Here is a 4,864-nt window from a genome sequence, read left to right as displayed (position 1 = left end):
CCGCATTTTAAAAAATGCATCCATTCACTGATCGATCTGTCATCAAAATACATCATTACAGACGATTAATTTAGCGAGTTTTACATCACACTATAATACGAGATACACTTTAATGTTAATGTCACCAAAGCAGCCGTTCTTACTCCCAATTATTGTGATAATATGTTGTCTGCTAACTTGCTAAAGTGAATTAGCTAGCGCTAGCTACAATATGGTGCACCGAGTTGGATAATATGATAGGCTAATATTGCAGCATGCTAATTATATTTTTCCCTCTGAGAATTGTCATCGATAATGTGATGTCGCACTGACTGTGTGTGAACTGACTAAATAATAATACACTTTTACCAGAGTCATAAATTGTGTTTCAGAGTGCTTTAATGGATGTTAAAGGATGTTTAATGGATGTAACCCTGGTAGATTAACGTACATTAGGTCCATAACATTTCAAGCCTCTGCTCAGGTTAATAATAACAGACTAAAATGTGAGATGTCTTGTTAAATATCATTTTAACTGAAGTGGGGAAGAGCTTCATTACTGCTCTTTAGTGATGTGTTGAGAATAAAATATGGTCTAAATCATTGGTCACCAGCCTTTTGGAAACTGAGAGCTACTTCTTGGGTACTGATTAGTGTAAAGGGCTACCAGTTATTAAATAACATTTTTTTCTTAATTTCCTTTTAATTATATGTTATTATTAATAATAATAATATTGATCTTTGTGAAGACATTGATCATGTTAATGATTTCTCACAGTAGTTGTCAATATTGATTTAACAAGTTAGATAAATATTAATATGCAACACTTCATTTGTCTGAAATTGTTTTTAAAGTTTTTTTTTTTTTACACAGTATATAACTTAAAGTAATTTTCAAATTTACACCTATGCAAGTGTGATTTAAAAAGAATACCTATACAAATGTGTTGAGAATTAAATATGGTCTAAATTATAATTATACCTTGCTTGAAAATGCTTGACTGAGCTTAACCCAACCAGTTGTTCTGTTTAGGGCCAAACACTTTTCACACAGGGCTGGTTTTGGGTTGTGTTTTCCTCAGTCTCTGCGTTCGCTTGACTTTTGTTCACTCTGGTGCCTTGACTAGTCAACTAAGTGTTGACTATTTTTTATTTATTTATTTATTTATTTATTTTTTTATTATTTTTATTTAAACTTAAAATAACAAACAGGCATTTTCAACTTCCATTGTTAAACATATATAACATTATATGCAAGCAGCATATAATAAACAAAACAGTAAAAACTAATAATAACATGAATAAACTCTGAATAATATAAAAGGAAATACATTACCTTCAGCTGGGTCAGTCCATACAAGTTGACAAGAGCTTAGAGAGCTTTAAGGCACCTTTTGTTTTTACCTGTTTTATAGATTTATATAAAATATTGAAATCATTTTAAATGCTTTAAAACAAGGAGAAACTTTAACAAATCTACATTTGTGGATATAACATTTTGCTACAATCAACATATTATTACACAGAAATTTAATTTCCTTGTTTTTCATAAAAATGCCAAATTTCACAATGTGATAGTCAAACGCAGGTATTACATTTTTTGTCATCAACCACTCAAACAATCTGTCCCAAAAGGATTTGACAATAGAACAACTATAAAAAAAAAGATGTTCCTGGGATTCAATATCTTTCAAGCAGAAAATACAAGCATTACTGTCTAAATTAAATCTTATTCTAAGAAATTCGTTACATGGATAGATGTCATTAATTGTTTTGAAATGTACAGTTGAAGTCAGAATTATTCGCCCCCTTCGAATTTTTTTCTTCTTTTTTAAATATTTTCCAATTTATGTTTAACAGAGCAAAGAAATTTTCACAGTATGTCTGATAATATATTTTCTTCTGGAGAAAGTCTGTTTTGTTTTATTTTGGCAAGAAAAAAGCAGTTTTTAATTTTTTTTAACACCATTTTAGGAGCAATATTATTAGCCCCTTTAAGCAATATTTTTTCTCAAAAGTCTACAGAACAAACCATCGTTATACAATAACTTGCCTAATTACCCCAACCTTTCCTAGTTAACTTAATTAACCTAGTTTAGCCTTTAAATATCCCTTTAAGCTGTATAGACGTGTCTTGAAAAATATCTAGTCTAATATTATTTACTGTCTTTATGGCAAAGATAAAATAAATCAGTTATTGGAGATGAGGTATTAAAACTATTATGTTTAGAAATGTGTTGAAGAAATCTTCTCTCCGTTAAACAGAAATTGGGGAAAAATGATCAAGTGGTGTAATAATTCAGGGGGGCTAATAATTCTGACTTCAACTGTACTTCTTTCATTTTAGGTAATTAGGGAAATGACAGGTATCTTTTTCTAATTTCAACTGTGTCCGCTTTAGAAAATCTCTCAGATAAACTTTTCTTTTACCAGGAAGAGGAAAATATTCTTTTGTCAGTAGTGATCTCAAGACCTTGTTGTTACATTTAATATCCAAAAATGAATAATTATTTATAACCAAATCAACTAGTGTAGGTGTTACAGAAGAGCATTGCACTATACCTTTAACTAAATACCTCAAAGCTACAGGAATAGCTTTGACAACCAAAGAGAATTCTCTATATGCACAATTAAAATTGAATTTTAACTTAAAATGATAATAACTATATTATCATTATAACTATAATAACTATATTACCGTCATCATCCATTAAATGAATTACATTCCAAACTCATTTGTCAAATCAGTCTTGATAAAAAATGATTTCCTCTTATGTAAAATACACCTGTTATTCCAAATGATAACATTATGTGGAGTAAAATTGTGCTTGTACAACATTTTCCAATATAGTAACACTTTAAATGGCAATTTAGTAAGTCAAAATAGAAGAAAAGAAATTTCTCCCATACTTTAAACAATATGAAAAGGGATGCTAAACCATAAAGACGGTTCATATTTAACAAAGCTTTGTCTAAGTCTTGACTACTTCGGTTGATTAACATGGGAGCACTGTACAAATATGGCGGCGCTATTGACGCATGTTCAGCATCCGTATGCGATTTCTAGTGTATTTATATCTATTGCGTTTATCAAAAAGGGCTGAGCCTTTTATTTTGAAGGCTCGTTGAACTTCTTAAGTATAATCTCAACTAGCCTAGTTCATATTATCGAGATTAAATGGATTACATTCAGGCAAAATCAATTTTAACTGCACCTTCTTTCTGAATACAACACATTGCATTAGTTTGATCTGATTGTTGATTGAGGGACATATTTTACTCTGGAATGGTAGAAGAAGATGGTGTGGATTTGGAGGAAGAAGAAGAGGAAGATGATCAATCAGAAAACAGAAGGAAAGTTTAGAAATCTTATTAACTTATTAAAATGAGTTAAAGTAACGTAAAAACATCTGTTGAAACCTGATTTACTTATTAAAATGAGTTAATGTAACACAAAACGTGTTGAAATCTAATTAACATATTAAAATGAGTTAAAGTAACGTAAAAACATATCACACTTTAATGTGAATTTTATATAACATCATGGTGTACACGACAGTCTCTGGACTTGCTTGCAAAACAATAATCACTTTCTGGCTATCGGATTGGCATGGTTATATATATATTGCGATCATGATTTTCGAAAGTATTACATCGCTTGTAAACGTTTATTATTACCATTTGATGAGTCTCCCCATACAGTTTGATCTAGCACTTGGACCTGAAAGCCGATTCGTGTGAAGTCACACTTAACAAGCAGATAGAAGATTGGTGAAAACGTTGCCTGTTCTGATGAGACTCGACTTCTGCTGCAACGGTAGAGGGTCAGAGTTTGGCGTCCACAACAAGAAAGCATGGATATTGCTGACCCTGTCCATCCCTTTATGAGCACAATGTACCCATCTTCTGATGACTACTTCCAGCAAAATAATGCACCAATCATCTCAGACTGGTTTCTTGAACATGACAATGAGTTCACTGTACTCAAATGGCCTCCACAGTCACCAGATCTCAATCCAATAGAGTACCTTTGGGATGTTGTGGAACGGGAGACTCGCATCATGAACGTGCAGCCGACAAATCTGTTCTGTCTGATGCCATCATGCCAATATGGAGCAAAATCTCTGAGGAATATTTCCAGTACCTTGTTGAATCCATGGCACGAAGGATTAAGGCAGTTCTGAAGGCAAAAGGGGGTCCAACCCGGTACTAGTAAAGTGTACCTAATAAAGTGGCCGATGTGTAATAAAATTTTTGAAATTTCTAGATATTAATATTTACTTTTAAAGACTCAATATGGACTTTGGAAAGGATACCGCATCATTGACATCTTATGTGTCAAACAGTGTTACAGGAGAGACTGACCTGAGTAACCTAATATAGTCTAAATCAGAGGTGTCCAAACTCGGTCCTGGAGGGCCGGTGTCCTGGAGAGTTTAGCTTCAAGTTACCCTAATCAAACACACCTGAAGCAGCTAATCAAGCTCTCACTACATATAATAGAAACTTCCAGGCAGGTGTGTTGAAGCAAATTGTAACTGAACTATGCAGGATAGTGGCCCTCCAGGACTGAGTTTGGACACCCCTGGTCTAAATGACTTCAGAAGCTCACTGTAGTTATTTAGTACTTGACAAAACTACTGTTCGGAGGATTTCTGTACTCATGATACACACGCTTATTACAAATATGTTGTTCATTTTCATTTCAGAATAGTTTTAACAGATGATATTGATTAAATTAACCCAGAATGTTCTTTAAAATTCAGAACCAGACCCAAAGTAAGATAATGTTGTTTTATTGCCTCATTACAAGACTGAGAGTTTAAACTAACTCATTTAAACGCAATGAGACCTGTATATAAAAGCTGAGTAAGCTATTTTACTC

The sequence above is a fragment of the Danio rerio genome, chromosome 16 (assembly GCF_052040795.2).
Source record: "Danio rerio strain M-AB ecotype USA chromosome 16, GRCz13ab, whole genome shotgun sequence".
Classification (NCBI taxonomy): Eukaryota; Metazoa; Chordata; class Actinopteri; order Cypriniformes; family Danionidae; genus Danio; species Danio rerio.
The sequence above is the reverse complement of the archived record's forward strand: the minus strand, read 5'-3'. Positions refer to the sequence as shown.